Source organism: Podarcis tiliguerta (assembly GCF_965153285.1).
Source record: "Podarcis tiliguerta genome assembly, chromosome: 3".
NCBI lineage: Eukaryota > Metazoa > Chordata > Lepidosauria > Squamata > Lacertidae > Podarcis > Podarcis tiliguerta.
This window is the reverse complement of record NC_139536.1, coordinates 51047811-51072301: the sequence shown is the minus strand read 5'-3', so window position 1 is coordinate 51072301 and position 24491 is coordinate 51047811. Positions and strand designations below refer to the sequence as shown.

General features: G+C 40.5%; 1 protein-coding gene and 1 long non-coding RNA gene across 5 annotated transcripts in view; one reads left to right on the top strand and one right to left on the bottom strand.

Annotated features, from left to right (window-relative positions):
- The window catches only part of LOC310674722, an 84791-nt gene extending 61267 nt beyond the window's left edge, over positions 1-23524 (top strand). Inside the window, exon 3 of the long non-coding RNA XR_014509737.1 lies at positions 23510-23524. This is a non-coding gene — a long non-coding RNA (uncharacterized lncRNA). The remainder of the gene's footprint in view (positions 1-23509) is intronic.
- Positions 1-24491, bottom strand: part of PRKN (parkin RBR E3 ubiquitin protein ligase) — a 582309-nt gene that overhangs the window by 336707 nt on the left and 221111 nt on the right. The gene's annotated exons all lie outside the window — the stretch shown is intronic.

Genomic DNA, 24491 nt, shown 5'->3' with positions numbered 1-24491 from the left:
TCCACACTGTGATCAACTCCCGTCCAGAAACCAATGTCCCCAGTGTGGAAGGACGTGTGGATCCAGAATTGGCCTCCACAGTCACTTAGGGACTCATTGCTAAAACTGTGTTTATGGAAGACAATCTTACTCAGCTATGAGTGATTGCCAAAGAAGAAGAAGAGGGTGTGGATGAAGTGGACCTCCTGACACTGCTGCTGCTTACCAGGACAGGAGGGCTCTGGAGAGACTGGAGCTGCACAGGTGCGCCATCAGGAGCATCACAATGACACCCTGCCTCAAAGTTGTCTTTCAAAACTCCTTCGGGTGGGGAAGCATAGGAAGCATTTCACTTTCCCCTATCACCCACTGATTCTGCATTTCAAATCTGAACATGCATTGAGAGAATTTGGCCTGAGCCATTATGGGCTGCACCACATCACATCTGATTTGCCCTGCAACAACAACGAAGTTAAAATTCTCATTCAGAAAAAGAATAGTGATTCTGAATCCCAGTTGTCCTTCAAGTTTCAGTTTCTTCAAAGTTGTTCTTTTTAGAGTTAAATACTTGTTAAACTCTGCTCCCTGGATCAGGCATTTGTTTAGATCTAAGCATATATGGGGGAGACGACGATTCTTTGAAGAAACACAATCTGATCTTAATCTGGAGATTCTACACCTATGCCTTCAGGCACCAGTTTTAGGTAAAGGTCACCCAGGCTAGATAAAGAGAGTAATACAGAGTCGCTCACAGTGGTGAATCATTCCTTTGTTCCTTTGATTTCACCATACTTATTTTGGAATGAAATTATTTGACCTATTTCTTGTACCCTCAAGAAGTACAACACAAGACTTCAAACTCACTGGCATTAAATCTTGCTGCAAAAGGGCAAGGAGCCACCTTGCTCCCCTCTACGCAACCCAGTGTTTCAGTAATATAAAAATCCGCACCAAAAAACATACGATGACAGCTAATCATTTGCAAACATACAACTCTTTCAACGTCTGCCATGTCCCCCTTCACTTTATAGCATCTGTCTTGGCAATATAAATTGAGCTTGGTTTCAGAGGAGCTCAGTGTGGTAGAAAGGAGAAAAACAATTTGGCAAAGGAAGGAATAAAGAATGGTGTGGGGAGCAGAAGGGGAGTCAGACACAGGAACAAAGCTGTTTGCTTTCCCTGGCTCTTTCCTGAAAGAAGAATGGCTTTAGGTTTGCTTTCTTGCCATCTTTAAACAGCAATGCTACTGGAAGCAAAATGACAACTATCACGTTTATGAAAGGTGCCAAACAACCCGAAGTCCTCCTAAAAGAATCCCTTCAAACAGCTGCTCAGAAAGAAAGCAATTTAGTCTACCACACGGAGATGAAATATGTCACTTGAAATATATTGCTACAAGAAGTTAATTCCCTCCCCTTCTAAACTAAGAGCTCTGCTCCACATACAGGAAAGTGCAGGAAGAAGTTACTGGGGAAAAGATAAATTCAAGTTGGGGCTTATTAATCAAAATACGTTCCTGGGCTGCATCATACCTCCATCACTCACATGTTTACTACAAAATCACCAACCTCACCACCAAAGCATGCATCTTAAATAACTTTCAATTTTGGCTACATTGCTGGTGTTTGACATTGCATTCAGGTTGTTGTGTTTTAAAGTAATTTTTAAAGGGATTGTCCTGGTTTTGGGTTTTTTCAGCTAGGAGAAAAAAGAATCTCACCACTATGGAGCACATGTTTTCTGTTAACAGAATGGAGTGCAATTGTCCATAGCCTCTTTGAACTACTGAAAAACTATATGTTTCTAGCAAAAATCCTCCAAAAACTGTATCTATATCTAGTATTTCATCCACACTCAAGAGTAGTAGAATATCCAAGCAAATGCATTTATTCCATTGATTTGAAATTTGTCATTTCTATTTCTGTGAACAAAATTTCAGACATGTGAGCAGCAAATTAGCTAACAAAAGCAATTGGATACCATGTCAGAATAAAAAGAAAGAAAGACAAAAAGGTTTGTCAACTATTCAATATTAAGAGGTGGTAGGAAGCAAGACCAGACGGTAAGGGGGTTATTATCATTTTCTGGTTTTATATTTAAGCACCACTCCATTGACCTTCTGATTCTGCTTTTGTCATGTTGAAGGTTTCTTGTTCTGTTTGTCACCCATGCCCTGCCTTCTCCATTTGCTCTGGAACATGTTTTCTGATAATTAATACTTCAATATAAACAAGTTTCTTAAAAACTTATTTCTTTATTTCTTTCTCACTGCCTTATCATACTCTTTAAGCTGAGTGTTTAAGTTTTGTAACTGACACTGAATATTCATTTTATCCCAAACTGAAATATACACAACTTGTGTGTGTGTGTGTGTGTGTTTATATATTTCTTTCCCTTTCCTTTTTTTCTTCTAATATGTTTCTAGATTACAGCCATTTTTGACAGGCACATGCATGTTTTTATCATGAAGAAACACCGGGCATAATGGTAAAGACCAACATAAAATAAACTGATAACGGTACTAATATTTTACAAAGTATTTTTAGTTGCAACCGAATACATATTAGGGCAAATCAACTCCCTGCAGCAATTTGGCCCACAGTGTCTGCAGCAGGTTATTCAGAATGTGGATGGCCATTAACTGAACAGGTGCACCATTGCTTCATTCTTCAGTACCCAAGGGCACCTTCCCAAAAGGGAAATTTCATGCTTAGTCAAACCTAGGAAGCATATGATGTAAACATATGTCAGTTCTCCTTCTATGTATTTGCTGCAGTCTCCCCCACCCTTCCCAGCTTCCCAAAATAACTTTCAGTTAAAGATAAATGATTTTCTACAGAAGTTTTTCTCCAGTGACTCATAACTATATAATGGGTTTCTCAGGAGTATTAGAAAACCAACTGTTTTATACCGTAGGGATTTTTGCTAACAGGCCCCCCCAAATCCCCTCCAGCTTACCTTTCTTCCAACAACAACAACAACAACAACAACATAACACTTCCTTGGATATTTCTGTCTACAGAACAGAAGTTGTTAATCCCCTAATACTGGTCTTAATATAAAAGAGTTTGAGAATCCAGCTGATATGTTCTCTCATTTGTTAAAACCTGATAAAACCTGCACCAACTCACAGAAGTGACCTCCAGTGAGGTTCCAGTGAGAGCACAGCTGCACTCCCTCTGGCCAGTGCAATCATCCCAGCCCATATACCGTATTTACTCAAATCTAATGCTCACCCTTTTCAGCCAAATTACATTGCAAAAATTAAGGTGTGAATTAGATTCAATGGCACATTTACATTCGCCAGCAAATACTTTTTTCGGTTCTGAAAATGGAGGTGTACATTAGTTTCAATGGTACATTAGACTCCAGTAAATACGGTACTTAAAGAGCATCCTTGCCTCTGTAGGGGGAAGCATTAAATTGATGGGATGAACATCTAGTACCAGGCCACAAGCTATCCTGTCCAAACAAACCAAAAAGCCCCCTAGTAGATTTGGGCCAGGATTGTTTGAGCTTTTAGTCACTACCAGCCCCAAGGCATCCAGCAGGTCTAGCTGGAGGTCACACAGCTGACCTCCCTCCCACTACAGGGAAAGCTACAGGGGTAGTAGTATGTCTGCTGTGAGCCACCATAATCTCTTCCTGCCACACAGCAGAGAAGTGGGGTGAAGAAGATAATGGAGAAAGAAAGGGAAAGAGAGATAAGAGTGTGCCAAAAGAGGTGAACAGAAAGAGATGAGAAGCTGAGGGAGATGGCAGAGGAAGAAGTGGGCCAATCGAAGAGAATGAGGATGGATGCTAAAGGGGAATTTTCTCTGTGTGTGAGGGATTCTCTGTATCCTCTCAGAAAGCTTTGAAAAGGCACTGAAACGGGGTTCTCTTAGGAATCAAGGAACTATGTTTGTCAAAAAGCTTGATAAATTTCTCTAAGAGCCTCTCTTCCAAAGCTCTGGGAATGCTTCAACAATTATAATGGGGGCTGAAGAAGGCCACTGAGGCATGCCATTTTGTGGATGCACACCCTGCCATTTTTTCCTCCCTGCTTCAGCAAGGTTATTTATATTTATAGCTTCCCCTACCATAGAAGTCTCAAAGTGGATAACAGGAAGTCCCTTGAGGAAGAGTGGAATGTCAGTACTGCAATTGGCTGACCAAGGAGAATATGCTGGGGACAGATAATAGTTTCTGAGAGAGCTGAATGTATTTTGAGAAAGGTTTTGCTTTCCACATTATATACGTGCATTTATTTTGTTCCACTGTTGCTTTTGATTTGAAACATTGCTAAAACTCAGAAAAACTATTTATGAGAGGCAAGATTGGGATGAGTGTAAACATGATGAGCAGTAATCCCCTTTTCAAACTGCCTTCAAGCTTCAACTCTCTGAGAAAACTACCTTCTATCTTTAGCCCAAGCCTAATCCCCTCCAAACCATTCCTACCTGTCTACTACTGCCTTTGACTATCTGACGCTGGACATAAGCAAGCCTCAGCTTCCAGCTTTTGTGCTTTCTGTCCTAAAGCTTCCCACCCCACAATTTCTTAAAGCTTTCCCTACTTATAGTTTTGGGGTTTTTTGTTATTGCATCTTTCCAGCTCTTCCTAGTTCCGTTTTCTGTAGTACCATTATCCATTCATCCCCATAACAGCTGTGGCCAAGCTATTCATTCATTCATTCATTCACTCACTAAGACAGAGAGAGTGAAAGGGGGAAACTTTGCTGTGGTTGCTATTAGACTTCATCAAAAAGACAGCAGCCTGAAAGGGTCTGTTGTGGCTCATTTTTATGTCCTTGTGTCCAGCTACAACTGCTGATTCTATCTTCTAACTGTCACACAAAACTGCAGAGGAAAAATAATACATGAAAAGGCGAAGTTGCCAGTGATGTTGGCTGAGAAAACACTATGCATAGAGCCCTGCTACTGAGCCAGAGATCTCCGAACCCAAGTTGCTCAAGACTGCACAAAGACTGCAGCCCTTAAGCCCAAGCTTCATCAAGGGGCTAGCATACCTGTACCTCCAAGGGCCTCACACTCCACTGAGCTATTGTGCCAATGAAGTCAGCAGCCCTCCAATGTGCATTTGGAAAGATGACTCTGTGAGGGATTCCAGGCCACAGGGCTGCCCTTTTAAAGCTCTGTACTGCTTAGCAGATGAGTGTCCTCAGGCTCAGGGAGCATAAAAAGGATGGTACCTAGGCAGAGTGCATCAGAAGCAGCCAATGTGGTGCCATCTAGAAGCTGCTGGAATACAACTCCCATCAGTCTCAGTCAACATGGCCAATGGTGAGGGATGATGAATTTTGTAGCCCAATTATTGTTGGAGGGCACCACATTGGCTACCCTGCTGTACACGGCCCTGAAAGACCTCAGATTCCCTTCTTTTCAGGAATCTCAATATTAACTGCCTGTTTCCTGCTTACTTTACTAGGACGGGGCATGGGACTTTGTTCATATGTGGGGGAGGGGTGGCAGTGGAGGGGATTATGGGTCATTTGGCTACTTAGTTCATCAGATCAGGGATCAGAACCAGGGGTACTCTTCTTCCCCACACATATGCATATTTCAGATATTTTCAATGGAGTCTGCTAAAGATTGGTGAATATTGGGCATAACCCCTTTGTTAAGCTAAGAAAATATACACAATAAATATTTCAAGCAGATGTTCTAAAAACACCAAGTAATACAGGAATTTTCTAATTCTGTATCATCATTGCTTCAATACCATATGATACATGATACTTAAAATCATTTTTGCACAGAGAAACTTCCACTGTACTGAGTTACTCCCTTGGAATTTCTCTCTAGAACCCTGTGCACTATTTTCATCTACCAAACACAGGACTATGCTGTGATGGTTTGATTAGATGTAATAAACTATTATCTTATTCTTGACACAACTTAACATGAAGATATGCAACTTAGATGACTAACACAATGCATTATTGAACAGCCCAAATTAAAATGGAATACAATTAGAGATGCCATCCATCCAGATGATGGATGCTCTTCGCCTTCCTGTTTTGTAAACATTATGCCAATGTTCTCTCTGTATGTTTGCCTCTTCTTCCCTTTCAAATATTTTGTTATGCTGTAGGTTGGATCCTAATGCCACCCTTTTGAGTTTTAGATTCAGTAGAGGCATCTGCTAATGAAAAAGGAGGGTCAGGGAAGGCAGGTCTGAATTTCTTCAGATAGGAACTCACCCACTCTCACAAAGTATCTACTAGTTTTAAAGGGAATTATTTAAAACAAGACAATATATGCAAAGCCTGTGATTTTGTTTGTTGTTTGCTTCAAAATTATTAGTTTTAATTCCTAAGTAAGTCAACATAACTTTAAACTATCACTGGAAAACCAAACACATTCCCTTGGGGGAGTTAGTAAAACTGGTATTTAGCAACATGGGGTCACATCCAATTAAGTTCAACTTCAATGGACACCCACTGAAATTAAAGGACCTACGTTGGTCATGTCAAATTAATTTCAATGGGTCTACTCTGAGTATGATTAACACTGGATACAAATCATAAGTTGCTATTCATGGAATTAAGTAAGGAAGACCAAATACAAATTCCCCGGGAGTTGTATTTGCAAAACTAGGACGGTAACGAGTGGTAGAGAACATGCTTCACATGCAAAATGTTCCAGGTTCAATCCCTGTAGTCTCAATGTAAAGCTGGCAAAGACTCCAGTCTGGAACCCTGGAGAGCCACTGTCAGTCAGTGTCAACAATATTGAGCAAGATTCACCAACCGTCTGACTTGGTACAAGGCAGCTTCTTATATTCCTATGACCCTATGTTCCTAATTTAGAGGAGCCTGGGAATCAACTTTTATGATATCACCTGAAAACTGCCTGCAGAAACCTAGGAAAACAACTGTGTTGGGAAACATAAACCCAAACAGTATTGAAATAACTTAAAGGAAATGTGCCAACTTTAAGTTTATACATTTTCTATTCTTTCTTCCAAGGAGAAAATAAAATAAAGTTCTCAGTTTAAAAGCAGTGTCTGTGAAGAATGAGACAGTACAGAAAATAAAATAGTTATTTTAAATTCCATTGCATTCATCATTAAGGTCACTTAGATATGCAGACATTTCATGGGAGGAGGAAACAAAGTTTCTTGGTCTACAAGAGAACAAATCAAAACACAACAAAAAAATCAAGAGGGAATATCATATTTGAAAGGGCTCTTTACTCAGATATGTTTCAGGGCATTGCTGGAGCCAATATCCTAATGAAAAACAAACAAACCAGCCGTAAAGCATTGTAGGAAGTTGGACCTAATTCTTCCATTATTATGTGATATAAAAGTAAACAGTTTTTTAAAAAAAAGAAGAAGAAGGAAGAACTGAGCAACTGCATATTAAAAATACTAAAATGTAGCCGCCATCTGTTACCTTGTAAGTCAGCTTTCATTAAGGCCATCACCTCTTCATGAGCCACCACAGGGAGCTATCATTACCATTAGCTATGATTAATGAGAATGTTGCCAATTGCAATTATTCCACCCAAAAGCTTAGGGATATTTTGGCAGTATCGCATAGCCTAACTACAACCTCCATTCTCCTAATAACCTCATTAAAACCACTGTTTCAATTAAGATTATGGCTGCAATCCTGAAACCACTTATGAGCAGTTTCAGTGGCTTAAACAAGGAATGATTCAGCACGATACGAAAGTATTTTGCTAAGCAAAAGAAATTTCTCTCATCAGATCTCAGGTATTTTACAGTGGTTTCAGTCTAACTGGCTTCATCCAGTTACACATGTTTAAGAGTCACTGCAAGCGAATGGTAGTGAGTTTACATAACAGGCTGAACTTCAGTCAATATTCATAAGTCACTTTCAAACAACCATTTTGCTCCTGGTATTTCCACCACCCTCAGAGGTTCAGCTGTGTATGTGTGACCTGGGACAGGGGATTCCCTGTAAAAGCAGAGGAGTGTCTGGCATCTTCATTGGACAGCTTATGTCTGACGAAGGGCAAATAGTAATAAAAACAAACAAGAGGAGTGAATATCATTGCCATGTATCTACACTACTTTATTCCTTTTGGGACTAAATGCAACATTGCTGCTGGCATCTATCTGTCTCAAAAGACAATTGAGTGTGCTTCTGGGGATGAAGGCAAACTGAATAGTGACCTATCTGGTGCACAAGGAAGTCCTGGACTGCCTATATGACAAGACCCCCCTCTTGGCCTCGCCAGTGTGGTCCAAAGGAAACCAGAGCAATACATTTGGCACCAGCTTGGCTGCAGGAGTTAGGAGGTGTACAAGGAGCCATCCAATCATCTTAGGGACTGCACTCCAGATCTGTGTAGGGTTTACTCCTTAGTCTTTTCTTCTCCTGAAGATGCCCCACCAGGTAGCGGGTATGGATTCGTCCTCAGAGAAAGTCAGATTTGCTCTATCGTGCATGAGTGTGCGCACACCACCAGGCCAATCAGAAGTTGAGACTTTTTTAAAAAATCCAGACCATGTGAAAACTATTCTGTTGTTTTACACTCAGTATCACAAAACCATCTGGGCAAGTTAATGAAAATTTCCTCAAAGAGATTTTTCAGGTGCCTAGCTTGTCACCAGACCCATAAGGCAAAATTTGAAGTGAGCATTTTTCCTCAGGCAAAATATCTGAGAAATTTTGAGGAAAGACAAAAAAGTTTTTCAGACAACTAACCCATTTTTCAGTGGGGAGAGCAATACCTACTTTTAATAGCAGGAACATGCCCCTTAGATTTATTTTTAATTATCAGTAAAGTCCAAGTTGTGGAGGGGGGGGGGGAAGAATCCTTGTATTAATAACAGTCAAGATCTAAATGAAAAGTGGATCTAATCAACTAAAGATGTCCTATTCTGTTATTGTGACAAGATTAAAATACTGACCTCTGGCCATTGTATAGTAACTGTAGGATTGCATCCAAGTAATCATCCTGAACTACAGCATTATAATTTGAACAAGAGATTAAAACAGAAAATGTAACCCATACATCTCCTGAAATAACAGCTGTCAAACTACAAAACTGTCTACTGTATCCATGCGTCAGAATGCTTTCCAAGGAGCTCTGATACTTAAAATGCATTTGATTTATATTAGATGCCATTTGAAGGCTCCAGCACACTTCCTCCCACATTTAATCCCCAGGAGTCACAGCCTAAAAAAAATGCCATTTGGAACATCCATTATAATCCCTTTTAATAGTTCGTCCTAAGGACCATAATCTATTTCCCTTTACATAAGCATCAGCTACAAACCTTGGACAATATACAAACATGCTCTTGATGGTGAGAACAGAATACACAACACACACACACACACACACACAATAATACATTATGATACCTTCTAAGGTGTTACGGGGAAATGTACCCGCTTAAGTGATTCTGAGAGCACCCTTAAATTCAGAATTGGCTTCCACATTTCATGCTTTTTATACAAAACACCAAAACAGGTATTGACATTTCTTGTGGCTTTCTCTGAAAATAGATTGCACCCATTTATTTCATCCACAACACATGAAGTAAAGTATTACTTTCTTAAACTGATAATCTATTTCCAAGAACTTTCTTATTATTGTGGATGGGAATGCAGCCAATGAGGACAGGATGCACATAAGAGGATACTCAATGTAAATGCTACCCCCTGTTTTGCTTTGCCTATAATTATCTGTAATGAAAATACATGCCAATCATATGGCATTGTGATATACCGTACTAAGCTCCTGGGCATTGTTTATAAATGTTCACATGCTCACACTTGCAAATTTCTTTCTCTACTCTGAAGAGCTTGTTGCTAAACATTAAGTTAACAGCACTGGTAGAAACAGTGCCTTCACCTGGGATTCTTCACCTAGGATTATCTCTTTGTATGTAGCAATACAGCACCAAAGTTTAGAATTGGGGCAAAATGTTGATGCACACCAACATTTCAGAAAACACTGAGTCTAAACCCTGCTCCAATTTTTTGCTTGATTTCTTATAGGCTAATCCCACCACCAGCATGACCATTTAAAAAATTGTTTGCATATATGCATTTTTTAAAAACTATTACATATACAGTGGTACCTTGGTTTACGAACTTAATCCGTTCCGGAAGTCCATTCTTAAACCAAAGCATTCTTAAACCAAGGCGTGCTTTCCCATAGCAGCGGGGGACTCAATTTACAAATGGAACACACTCAACATTTTCTTATTCCACAGCAAAGTTCACAAACCAAAACACCTACTTCCGGGTTTGCAGCGTTCTCAATCCAAGTTGTTCATAAACTAAGCTGTTCTTAAACCAAGGTACCACTGTAAGTAACTCTTTTATATATATTATTATATTGTAAATAACTTTGGGATGCCTCTCGGAAGTGATTCATAAATAATAAAATAAAAATCAATAATATCTACTCAGAAGTAAGCCCCACTAAGGACAATGGTGCTTATGACCATGTAAGCATAGAATCGTAGAATTGTAGAGTTGAAAGGGACCCTGAGGATCATCTAATCCAACCCCCTAGAATGCAGGAATATGCATATGGGGATCAAATCTTGGCATTATCAGCACCATGCTTTAACCAATTGAGCTATGGTGGATGTATAGGACTGCAGTCTTAATCTATTATTAGTCCAAAAAGTTTTCAAAAAAACCTAGTTACAAGCTCGGGGAAACACCATCACAATGACCAAGAGCATGAAATAGGAAAGACAAAGGGGAATTAAAGGTCTGTTTTTTCGGTAGTGAATGCAACAAAAACATTTCAAAGGTCACAAATTAAATGGATTCCAACTATGCTGTTTTTATTTTTGGCTTTTCAACTACAAGTCTATAGCAGGTAAGCCACGTAAAAACATTTAGTTCAGACACTGTGTGTGTGTGTGTGTGTGTGTGTTTTACAATTCCTGAAAACAGCAACAAATTCTGGCTTAAACAAAAAATAAATCTCACCACTAAATCCCCGTATGTGTGACTTCATAACACTGTTTGGATATACTTTGTGCTATGCCACTTACAGTCTGTGTGCTTACCACTTCAGACCCTGCTCTGAACAATTAACAGCACTGCATATATACACCAAAAGGTGTCTTCAGTGTATAAGATCCTATTAAACCCATATATAATATAATTACTATCTCATCCTTTTCCATCACACTAGATCCTCCCTTACAATATTTCAAAATAATCCCCACATCAAAACTCATAAGCATTCCTTCCTAATCAAATAAGCAACTGGGGTTCACGCAGTCATATGCGCCCACTGCTTTTGAAGTTCAGAGGTGAGCGCTGCTCCTTAGCCAAACCAGTACCATCCCCACAGAAAAGCAAGGCATGATGAGGCTGGTTAGAACCTCAAATTTGCAGAATTAAAAGCAAAAAATATCCCTAAGTGGGGAACCCCAAAAAAGTTCAGTGAAGATTGAATGTGCTCAGTGATTACATAAACCATAGTTTATGTAAAGGAGAAAATTGTAAGGTGGAAACTGAAAGGCAACAATATGTGAAAATTACGGTCTGTGAAATTAGAGCTTAAATTAGGGGGGGCTGGGGGTGGAATTAAGCAATACAACTGAGATATGTTGGTTGAATTTGCAGCTTCTCCTGCCCTCAGCCGCAGGCTAACTTCTTAAATAATGAACCACTAAAGTGACTGGAATTGGGGGAAAGAAAATATAGAGCTGGGTGTTTTCAGTTTACTAATAGCAACTCGCTATTGAACTTCATCAATCTCATCTAGTGGCTTCATAGTGAAGGGGGAAGGACAAGACAGACTAGACTGTAGAACAAACACAGAAGTGCTAAACAATCACCCATCACTACCCTTAATCAGAAACAATTTCCCACCATTCCAAATGTTACGGACTTCTTAAATCTAGATGTAACAAAATAGTGTGTGGAATAGTGACTGACAGCAGGGGAGTGTGATGAACAGTAGGTGGAATCGGAATGAATGACAGGTGGGGGAAGTCAGTCAAGTAAGTCAGAAGAGGCATGCAAGGAAGAGCTGGAGAGCTAAAATTCAGGAAAGAGATTGTTAAAAGGTGTTAATGGGTTAGGAGTGGAGAAAAATAAAGAGTGAGAGGGATCAAAGACAGTGAACCCATAGGCAGAGGAAAGTCATGCATGCTAGGTTAGGACATTAAAACTATTATTTGTTATTCTTTAATAATTGCTACTTCTTTTGGCTGTTATTTCCATAAGAAAATATGTTTACTGGTTTTGTAATTCATGAATGTGTCCTGCTCTAGGGGATTCTAAGTTAGCATCTCACCACATATGCTGGATTTGAATTACGTAACCAAGTAAATAAAATGAGAGTCTTATTGCTCACTGTAACTCAGTAGATGGTGGCAGCTGGGTTTTTATGGGATATTAAAGGGAATTTGGACTCAATGGACCAGCTGAGTGACCTCTGGGAGACTGGGCTTTGTAGGGGACCCCTAAAACCATCAGAAGAATGTTGAGTCAAAATAAAAATGCTGATAAAACATGTTGCCTGTGACACGTGCTGATGCCAATAGCAGAGGCACAGCTAGCTGCTCTGGCACCCAGATCAGCACACATACTGTGCATCCGGGGGCGGGGCTAGCTGCCCGGGGGGTGGGGCAAGCATCCCGGGGGGTGAGAGCGATGTCAACCCCCTCAGAGATGACACCCAGGGTGGGCTGCACCCACCGCACCTCCTTCCTCCACCAGTGGGGTAATAGACAAACTCTGGCTGTCAGAATTCCCTAGTGCCTAGTTTGTTATCAGTAAAGTTTGAGTGTATAGACAGTGTTTCTCAGACGGCTGGTTGTCAGTGGCTGTTTGCTTTCTTGAGAACTAATGGCAGGTACCAAAATGGACAATTAGCAAAAGCAGCTATTAAAAAACGACTCCCAACATAAGAGAATTCTCATTTTTTTTAATGAAATGTGCAAGTGAACTGCTCAGCAAACTGTGGACAACATTTGTTAACTTATAAAGCAAGGCTATTAATTAGATGATGATGAAGATGGTAAAGTGCTGAAACCATGGCAAATGTTGCTCATCTTTACTGCTCATTAATCAAAATCAGTGTTTTAACTGTCAACAGCCCCCACAGCATCTTCCTAATGACTATACTGTTGGGCTACATATCCTGCTGTTTATCTGTAGCCAAAATAACACTCAAAATCCATCACTACTCGCAGATATGCCGTCAACATTCGTGACATAGCTTCAGGGTGAAAAGAGTGGGGTGGAGGGGGAGAGGAAGCAAGCAAGAAAATTCTTCAAGTAGATGAGTGATAAAATCCCAGTATTATGCTTCAGATGCTTACGCAAATAGTGCCAGGAAATTTTAAGAAATTGTTTTAAAGAGAGCAATGACCCTCCAAGAAGGATCATAGCACACACAGCTATGCCAGGCTGCTCCACAGCGCAGTATGAGACTTTCAAAAACAAATCCAGACCAATAGGGTTGCCAGCATAGAGCACTCTACGAAGTAGAGAGAACGCTGTTTTACATTATTACATACCTTCTGCTTATTGTTTTTAGTCATCTTGAACAGCGGGCCTTCTTGACCTTACCCAGCAAAAGCACCAGTTGCTTAATACATTTTCTAAGTTAATAATGCAGAAAACAAGGAAGCATGAGATGTAAATAAATTATAGAAAACTGGGAGGTGAACATGTAAGGTACTGTCAATCAAAGCACATAAAATGTGCCTTGAGTGCCACAAGCAGACACAGATAATTGGCACTGACTATATCTATAAATCCCTTTATGCATCAGCTGGGGGCTGGGGAAGACTATGATCTTCAAAACGATCCTGAAAAACAAGTTGGTTTTGCAACAACGATGTCAGCCAATACTGTCCTGGGGAAGGACAACATCCAATTCACTCTCTGTCAATCTTTTCTTTTGTGGTGCAGTGCACAAACCTCAGACTGTATGGAAGAAATATGTTCATGGTCATTGTGCTTAAAGAAATATCTCTTCAGTTTAACAAGTCTGATATAGGAAATGGCGGCCTTGAAAAATCCATGTCAACACAGGAGAATCTTGGATGGACAGAGATGGGGAGGTCTGGTAATTGACTTATGGACCTCTGCCACTTGGGGGCAGGGCATCAGCTGTCACTGCTTTTATTTTATTTTAAAATTGGAAATAGTTTATTCTAAAAACTAGCTCTAATTGCTTAAATGGAAACTGTAATGTCACAAATTTAAAACACTATTTTTGTGACAACAGAACATGAGAAAAAAAGCTAACTTTCTAAGCAGTACAGTGGTACCTCGGGTTAAGAACTTAATTCGTTCCGGAGGTCCGTTCTTAACCTGAAATTGTTCTTAACCTGAAGCACCACTTTAGCTGAAATTGTTCTTAACCTGAAGCACCACCGCTGTGCCGCCAGAGCACGATTTCTGTTCTCATTCTGAAGCAAAGTTCTTAACCCGAGGTAATATTTCTGGGTTAGGGGATTCTGTAACCTGAAGTGTCTGTAAGCTGAAGTGCCACTGTATTACATTTAAGTGCTACTATAAGCAAGCTCATCTTTTCCATCTAGTCCAGGCATAAGCAAACTCAGCCCTCCAGATGTTTTGGGGCTACAACTCCCATCATCCCTGACCACTGGTCCTGTTATCTAGGGATGATGGGAGTTGTAGTCCCAAAACATCTGGGGAGCTGAGTTTGCCTATGTTTGATCTAGTCAAAAGAAAGGAAATTGGTATATGGACACTGACAGGAATTGAGTGAGGTTAATAAGCAGGTTCTCCAAGACTCCAAGAAGCATTGGGAGAACTTCAAAAAGCAAAGACATCCTGACACAAGATCAATTTGGATAAGTGAAAATGGCCTCCAAATTTAGTCTAAGAGAGGACTGAGTCTACTGCTTCCTTCAATAACAATAAAATAACATCAAACAATTTTTATTGGGGCTCCTGGCTGCACCCAAAATTAATGGATGGTGAGATGGGAGGGGCATTTTGTTGAATATTATCTGGGGGGTGGGGACTGAATTTATCCAACAACAAGAGGAACTTGAAAACAGGAAATTATTTTCTGAGAAATTTCAATTCCGCCCTACAATATAACAATCACATGGACACTGGGTCACAAATAGAAGTATTTGGGAGTCCTCAACTAATCTTTGCTCACACATCAGAGGATAACACAGTCTTTGTGCATAAAGGAGCAAGGATTTATAGACCAGGACTGTGATGCTTTAGAAAAGCTGCAGAAGTCAAAGCACACCTGTCAAAGCAATTGAGCAATGCGCTGTGTAGGACTCCCCAGGGACCGCAACCATTCCAAGGGATGCTCTGTATAGCAGTTTGCCAGGCAGCATTCATAATTGCAGCCCCAGGGGGACCATGTGGCCTCATGCAGCCGAGAGGCAGGCATCGAGGCATTCTGAAATTTCTGATGTCTCTTCAAGGTAGTCAATAGTCCCAAGGATATTATGGGAAACAGCTGGTCCCACAAGATGCTTTCTAAAAAATATTGTGTAGCCCTAAAGGGACAGCTTGAAATGAAGCTGCCTATAAATCCCCAATGGGTATCTATGGAATAGGCTGGCGCCTAGCAAAGGGAAACAATTATTTTCAGGAAACTCAGCACTTAGACGTAAGTCTCCAGAAGAAAACTCTTAGCCTTAAATCTATGCCACTTCACACATTACCCAGAGGCAAAACCAAGTTTACTTAATATACTCTCAAAAGAGAGCTGTAGCCAATGCCGGTCATCACATGAGGGCATCTGTATTGTTGCCAGGCTTAGCCATATGTCTAATCATACTTTACACAGAGTCACAGAATCATAGAATTGTAGAGTTGGAAGGGACCCTGTGGATCATGTCACAGGGGATGTTGAACTGTATATTATCACCATGATCATTTCACTTTATTCACTTAAATTATTGGAGGGGAATTAGTGAAAGCCACTGATTCCCAATATGGATTTAATCAGAAATCTGTCTGTCTGTCTACTTACTTACTTACTTACTTACTTAATTTACTTACTTACTTACTTACTTACTGGACAAAAAATGGCAGTCTGAGAGTAAAATCACTTTGTTGCTTGAAGCACCAAGTGTAATGTTATGGAATTGCATAATGGTTAGTTACAGCAATGCACAGGCTCCCCAAACCTGTATAGCCTGAACCAACAAGTGGAAGGAACTCTTCTGTTTGTGGAAGGGCAGTTCTGGATTCAGCTACTGGAATCTGGTTTGCACATATGAAATCTGCAGCCTGGTCAGTCTGCAGCTACCTGGGTGCACGGTGCCTTTACTGATGCTGCATGATGCCTGCCAATAATGCTTCAGAGACAGCATTCAGAAGGCACAGCATTTACTTTAACCCCACCTTGAGACTACTTTGAAGAAACATCCCTGATACAAAGAGTGTTAGACCTTTTATTTAAAACAACAACATTCTTCCAGCAAATGAGATTTGTAGAGCTTTCTACTCTGGAGGCACTTTTTTTTTCTTTCGCAAAATGAATTCACATTGGCAACATGCATAATAAAATACATAATTTAAATCATCCAATTTATGGTGGAAGAAAGCATTACTATTGCTGGGTACATCCACACAATGGCATGGATGCTACCTGGATGTTTAAAAATGCACCTCAATCTGTAATTTATTAAACGGGGGAGGAATGATACAAAAATTTCAAGCATAAATTTAGTTTAACTTAAATGCTGAAAGTCAAATTCAGCTCTGCAGCCAGCACTGAAGACCTAATCTGTCCCATGTCCCTTCTTTTTGGCTCACCCCATATTAGTCTTGTAGAAACAGACAGCGCAGACACAAACAGAGACTCTTCTTTTCCTATCACTCAGTCCCATTCTGGAGATACTTAAGGCACTGAAATAGCAAACATATTTGGAAAGAGGCTGTTGATGTTCTTGTCTTGCAGGAACATGTCTAGTCCTTTTTAGAATTCATTTGGACAGGAAAATAAGAGGAGGTAAAGTTGTACATTCCCCCCCAAAAAACAACTTCTCTCACATTTTATAAACATCTTTCACAGCATGTTCAAGTAAAGCCACTTTAATAAACACAGCAAATAATATTGCTTATGGGCAACTTTTTTCATACTTTAGAAAGCCTTGAAAATTTATGACATTTGTCACAACATATCCCCATATATAGTGTTTCTCAAGCACTAGTTCTTCTTCCTTTTTAAAGGAGATTGAAGCAATATTTGAAAAGCTTACAGAGTGATAGAATAGCAATGAAAGGATTTCAGTGCTAATAGAACCGGCAAGATGGTGAATTAAAATGAACATCACCACTTTATCTCTGTTAATATTATGGGACTGTTACTCGTGGTGCTATAGTCATCTATCTGTCAATATTTCCATAATTTTCAGTAGTTTAAAAATGGGCATCAGGTATGCTTTCATTGAAGCTGAGAAAGTTCAGTTTAGATCATTTTTAGCAATGTTGCAAGACCAGCATGGCATTTAAGTTATATAATATTGTGGGAGCAAGAGATGAGAAATACCCATATTACTAGCAACTGAAGCTTACTTTAACTCCATTTGTCCATTATTCATTATAGATGAGCTATAAAGTTGAATTTCCTCTTTAATTTTAGAGTGAAAATTGTAGTAAATAAATTTTTTAAAGGTCTGTTACATTATTCTGAAGAGAGTAAACACGTTTCTCTCTAAAGGTGAAGTCTGGCTTTACATATTAGATGGTTATGCTGGAAAAACTATAGATACAGGGCACAGATTCTCATAGTAATACTAAATACTAAATTTTTGTAACACTTTAAAATGTTCAAAGTGCACCACATACATAATTATATTTTCTTTACTTTAGCCCTGTAAGGTAGATCAGTGTTATCTACCCCCAGATTTCAAATGGGTGTGCACTAAGAAATAGTGGCTTGATAGGTTTGTGGCAGGGGCAAAGATTTAAACCAGGGGCATCCCTGAACCAGAGAAGGACAAATCGCCAGTAGCCTCCACCCAATTTTCTGTGGTTCCAAAGTTCCTCTCTCCACTAGCAGCCCCCTATACCTCATCTCACATTGTTCAAGAGAGGCCCCTAATACACCAGGGAAGGTTTTAGGGATGCAGGGGTTTGTAGGGGGAAGAAGAGTTGGGGAAGCTTTTCTTATGCTCACTTATCTTAGGGTCCTAGCCATTGCCAACAGACTTATAGACAGAAGTAACAGAGGAAACATAGCAAAGGCTATTTCACCAGCAGTAGCTAGTATTGGGTGAACCAGGAACAGAGCTTCCAGAGTGGCATTAGCATAGTTCTGATAAGTTGCAATAGCCTATTCTATATTTTAGAAAGCAGTTAATTTGTCTGTATGCCTGTTCTCTATGCATTCAGACACCTCTTGAGATATCACTGCCCAAGTAGGTGTGATGGTTCCTACACTGGAGGAGCTGTCCTTGCTCACCTGTCAGATTTGGTCTGCAGGATGTGGGGGAGATAAGGATCAAGCTCTTAGGCCTGATCTAGTTCACCACTCATAATCTGCAGTCCTACCTGGAATACAGATGTATTAAAGGAATCGTAAGTTCAACAGATCTGTGGGCTGGGGCACTACATTTTGAGTGATTTAAAAGGGGATACAACGACTGCCAATGGGAGCTCAGCTGGATCCAAATCAAAACTGAGTTTTAATTGTAGTAGCCCACTATTATAAGTGGCACTGCCTCTCACTTTTTAAAAGCATCCAGGTGAGGAGGGTAGTGAATTGTGGTATGGGCAGATCAGGCCTTCCTGGCAACTGCCACCCTTGGCTAGTGCTCAACTTGATCAACTGCAGGCGCCAGGCTTGATTTGATTTGTTCTCCATGCTTCCCATAATTGGCTTGAAGCACTTTACATTTTGTTGCTATGTGGCCTCTCATCCAACCTATGCTCAGGATTAGACCTGCTTATGTGTAGCATTAAAAGCAGTGTCAGGTATCTTTGCTCTTGGAATAACCAAGAACACAGATATGTGCCTGACACAGCAAAAATTAACATGTTCATTATGTGGGTCTCTTAGAAAATGTGGCATCTGAAATTACCTTCACTTAATTTCCCAGCTTGCCCCAAAGGCTCTATTCACTTCCAGCATCTGCATTTAATTTTTTTTAGCATTATACATGTAGTTTATTTACTAATTATCTTGTATACAGAGAGAAAGGGCCTTCTGTTTTCAGAGTTTTCTATTAGTCTCACCTGATTTGAGGATTCAGAACTTCCACTGAATGCAGTACTGATATGGGAGTTCAAAGCATCAGAATCTGGCTTCTTACTTGGACTGAAATGTGAATACAAAATGCAGCTTTCACCAGTGGCTTGTGTGTGCATGTTGAGATGAGGCAGTTGTTTAAAAAAATGTTTTGTTTATTAATTATGCTGCTTTTTAAATGGGTGGCTATATTCAAGTGGGAAAGGATGACAAAAAAACTATAGCACATTAAATACTGACACAAAGAAATGGAAACAAACATTTCTCGGTTCTTATTGCTTTTTAATTAGTGCCTATGGGAAGATAGACTGCTATACCAATGCCATTTATACTGATACTGTCCTGAAACATTGATGTGCAAAATCACTCTCATACCTCCCACTGTCTTCCATAGCCCCAGAGCAGACATAAATAAATAACTAATGGGAAGAGCTAGAAAACAGAATCAGTCATTTCTGTTTCGCCTTCGTTTAGACACACAAAGAAGGAAGAAAGGGAGAGAGACTGAGGGTACACTGAAGGAGGAGACAAAAGTACCAGATGGATTCTCTCTAATGGCTGATTTATGAAACAGATATTTCATTATTTGGGACATATTTCATTGGATTAGGTTAGGTATATTCAACAGCATGAGGCCTCTAGATCCACAGTGAGCTTTTGTTAAAACAGTGTCTTTTTTTCTTTTCTTACAAGCTTCTAGCCCTCATGGTTGCAAAGATAGATTTCAAAATGTGACAGTAGCAGCCATACAAAGGCACACCATTCAACTATCCCAAATTAAGCAGCACATCACGGATTCAAAGAACCGCCCCGCTTCTCCTCCATAGGTTCCACTGCCATTGTGGCCAACCTCTGCCACTGCCATATTTCTGGGAGCACACTTCTGGAAGAAGGCTCACCACCTCTGGTGGCTGTGGCAAGAGCGAGAAGGCTATGAGAAGGCCGAAACCTAGCCGCCACCGCAGCAGAGGAGAAAGAGCCAGCGAAGGTAAGGCTGTGGTGGAAGGGGCAGCTGCAGCACGAATATCAGGCAGGTGGAGAGAGAAAGAAGGCACAGATTGGGCAGGGTGGGTGGGAGAAAGAGTGCTTGACGCTGTTACAAAACATGATATCTGAGTAGCTAGTAATCAGTGGTCCTGCTGGAATATTTTCTTATATAACTGGTAGTCAGCCTGCTTGTTGCTTACCACCCTTTCCCTTGCTAACCTTAATTGAATATAATATCACAAAATGGACAAAGATTCAAGGCATGGGATGCTGACTAGCGATGCACCTGCTGGACATGAGGGTCTGCATGTAGCTGGCAAGAAACAGGGTGGGGGACAGAATGAAAAGGGGAGCTGAGGACCAGAGAAACAAAGGAATTGAGGTAAAGCCTGCAGTGGGGAGAGTGATCTCATAGAGGGCAGAAGAAGGGTGGGTGTGTTTTTGGAGGGGGAAATGGGGGAAAGGGCTTCAATGACAAATTAATGGACATAACTAGTTAGAATGTTTTGGAAGCAGGTCCTCAATTATTGCATAGTATGTTAGAAGTATTTATTTGCTGATAACCTTCAAATCCTTTAGAAAGGTGACAGTAAAAGTACTGATATTTTATTAATATAATATGTTGTCATGCTGCCTTAAGTATAAAAAGTTGCATGAAGTCTGTTTAGTTGGAAGGCAAATCATTTACTTGGGTCAGAAGCCACCCAATGCTCAACACAAGTGGTCATCTAGGCAATTCAGATGCAGCAGATTCAGGGATGACTTTAGCACGGTCAGCTCTTGGCAGTAGAGGACAGCATATGCTGTGAATACAGCACACTTATTCTTGGGGGAGAAGAACAGATAGCACAGAAGCAACTTTTAACAGATGCATGCTGGTGAGGAATAATTTACCACTTCTTTGAATGTTATTTAGTAGTTCACCTCTCACTCCCAAGGTTGCAAAGCACTGCTGGCAACAACAAGTGAAAGCTGAAGTACGACATTTGATGAGCGTAATAGAATCTGCATCATTTGATGAGCGCAATAGAATCTGCCACTTGTTCTCCCCCAGAGGAAAAAACAAACTTTAAAAAAATCCCCCAAGTAAACCCAGACAGGTGACAAATTCTACACCCAAGAAGCTAGAAACTATTTTTTTTTGGAACTTCTTTGCTAGTGTTTGTTTTGATTGAGTTACTCAGGTTCCATCATGGCTCCTGGAATGAGCACAGTGCACCAACAAAGATTACTTAAGAAAGAATGGACTTTTTTCTTGGCTGTAAATAAAAAATAAATAAATCCATCCACCACTCACATATGCAGCCCATCTGAAGGAAGACATACATGTACCAGGAATCAGAAATACTCAAAGAATCTCCAAGGAAAATCTGGGTAAGGGAAGTAACAAGTAGAAAGATAGTGTGGAGGGGAAGTCTATTCCTGACCTCAGAAGGAAAAGCAGCTTCCTCTAGGAGAGTCTATATATGTAAAGCTGGACAACAGGTAGAAACAATTAATCAAGCTGCTTCAACAGCTTCAGTTGAACAGCAGAAACAAGTTGATTTGCTCATGTGTAGGCGGCACATTTGCCTACTACTTGAAACATCAGGCTGTAATACATATTTTTGAAGAAATATTGCTCACAATTATACACCTCAGCTTAGTTTTTCAAGCTGCTGTTTGGTATGAGAACACTGGAGAGAATTTACTCATGAGTAAACTGCATAGACTCCCTTTGCTCCTTGTTGCTATCACTTGCCCCAGAATTATTCCTATATGTAGTCTGTGCATATGCAGGCTGAAACTATGCAGAGGAGCACAGGGATAAAGAGTTAGAAGTAGCACATTCAAATAGCAAGAGATCAAGGAAGTAAATGTTACAAATGCACCATCAAAAGTTGGGAATAATTTATGTTTATTCTACTGCTAAAAGGCATCATTAAACAGAATGCCTGTTCCTTCTGCTCCTTAGTTCCATTCTTAGACCCCAGATAAGCAGGTGCTCTTTGACAGAAACAAATGTGTATTACACATAGGTGAAGATTCTGTAAAGTGGTTAATTTGCTGTTGAGAACTGCCCTTGGATCAAAGTCAGATATTCTTGTAAATTATATATTTTACTGAAAACAATTTCATAGGTTTCATTATTAATACATGGAAGAAAACCAACTGATCCTATTGTTACATGAAAAGCTTGTTTAGCTACATCTCAACATGTTAGTTCTTTCACACTTTAAAACATTTTGATTATTTCTTAACCCCATCAAGATTAATTTAGACTACCTGGAGATAAAGCACTTGTGAAACAGAGTGGAAAATGAAAATACTCTCCAATTCCCAAGTCTCTTTTTGGGCTGTATTATATTTACTTCTTTCCCATACTACCACTAGGTTTGGCAACCATATGGTCAGATGGAGGGGGGCGGGGGAGAGAGAGAGAGAGACTGTGACTAAGTGAGAGACTTGCAGCCTCAACAATCTGCACTTGAAAATGAGCAAATCCATATGGGCTTTGTTTTTAGGTCAAACGCAGTCACCATAACACTCCGTATATTTTTGTACAAGATGTTCATTTGGAAGGTAAAGTTGTTCATTCTTGAAGCTCAACTATGGCGACAGCATTGAAGCAACCGCAATTTCAGTTTTAAACCCTGCAAAACAAACTGAACCCTCCCAGATATAGCCATACACACATACAGAGAGGGAAAGAGAGAGAGTGCTAAGAATCATCTCTTCATTTTTTGTAACGTGTACCTGTGCATATATCAAGCTTTAACCTTCACTATATGGGAATCCCTTGCAAACAATTACAGTGCCTGAAGACAGGTCGTGTATCTACAGCAGCAACCAGGGAAGGAACGAACGCTGGGAGGAACGCAGAGAGAAGTAACGCCATGGTGCACTTCTAGCAGAAAAACTGGGTGCCTTCATCTGCCCTACCCGCAATAAAGCATATCTCTCCCATATTGGTCTCTATAGACTCAACAGGCACTGTAACTCTTTAACAGTTTGTCTTTACCTCCAAAGGCGGACTCTTCCATAGTCTCCCGAGACAGATGGGTGCCCACAAATATCAAGGTTTCTAGCCTGAGGACACAAAAATGGACAAGAGCTACCACAAATGTTACTTTTTCCTGTCACTACACTATGTCACTAACTTCAATGCAAGAAGGGCAAGGAGGAGTTTTAATTTATTAAATAAAGTTGATGCTAATATACCTGATAATACGTGGGAAAGTATTCTATTCTATACCCAGGGACTGAAAAAGTCAAGAACCAGTTTTTTGGTTCTTTGCTGTTTCAAGAAACAGCAACGCAAATAAACTGCTTGGAGCCTTAGCCATTTCTGGACATAACTGAAGCAATTATTTTCTTGGATTCCTTTTAATTAGCTTGACTGTACAAACAGGGTACAACTGGTCTACATTGCTGTAACACCAGCTGAGCATTTGTGAATGCTTGTGAGAAACTATCATGAGGTCAAAAGTTACAAGCAAATTCAAGGTAAGAGAAAAACTTCAAGGGCACCACACTGAAGCTGCTCTCATTTATTTATCGCTAGTTTTTCTAGCCCAAACAGCTCATTGTGTGCCTAATTGCGAGAAGCGTCTGGAGCAGGGGACGAATCATGTTAAATGAGACACTGAACAACGGTATTAGGATGAAATAGGCCACAGCTTTATTGATTATAAATGTAAACCAGTTTTGGCGAAAGCATTGGGTATATATCCGAGATCAACCAACCTGCCTGCTGATTGACAATGGATGGTCAACACTAGACAAAAGGTCATCCCCACCAACATACATTGAATGTGATGCTCCCTCCAGGGCCATCTCTCCAAGGGGGTACTATGGCCCATCTGTCCCCCACATGGGCTTCCTAGACCCCACATACCCCTTCCTAGACCCCTTTAACTGGGTACCCAGATGTTAAGATCCAGAACCAATGTCTCAACCACCAATTGTGACCATTGCTATAAGGCAGGAGAAAACCTACAGGCAGGCCAATTAGTCTGGAGAGAACGTGGTCTTGAATATAGTGACTGAGTATTCCATAGCAAGGTCCATGCATGTTGCAACCCTCTCACTCCAGGGCAGAATGACTGATGGTAGGAAATCCGGCTTGAAGAAGGGCCAGAGGCTGGGCACCATTCCCTTTTATAGGGAGGAGGTGCAGCTGGCTTCTGCCAGGTCTCCACCTGTGCCTGTCCTCTCAGGCCCAATATGATTGGCCCCTGGTGTGCGCCTTTGGCGTGTCATGTTCATACAACTGGAACAGAAGCTCAACATTCCCTTCTGAGTGTGTGAACAGCAAGCACCCCCATAGCCCCCCAATGGTGGTGGCACAGTGTGCACATTCTATATCACTCAGCT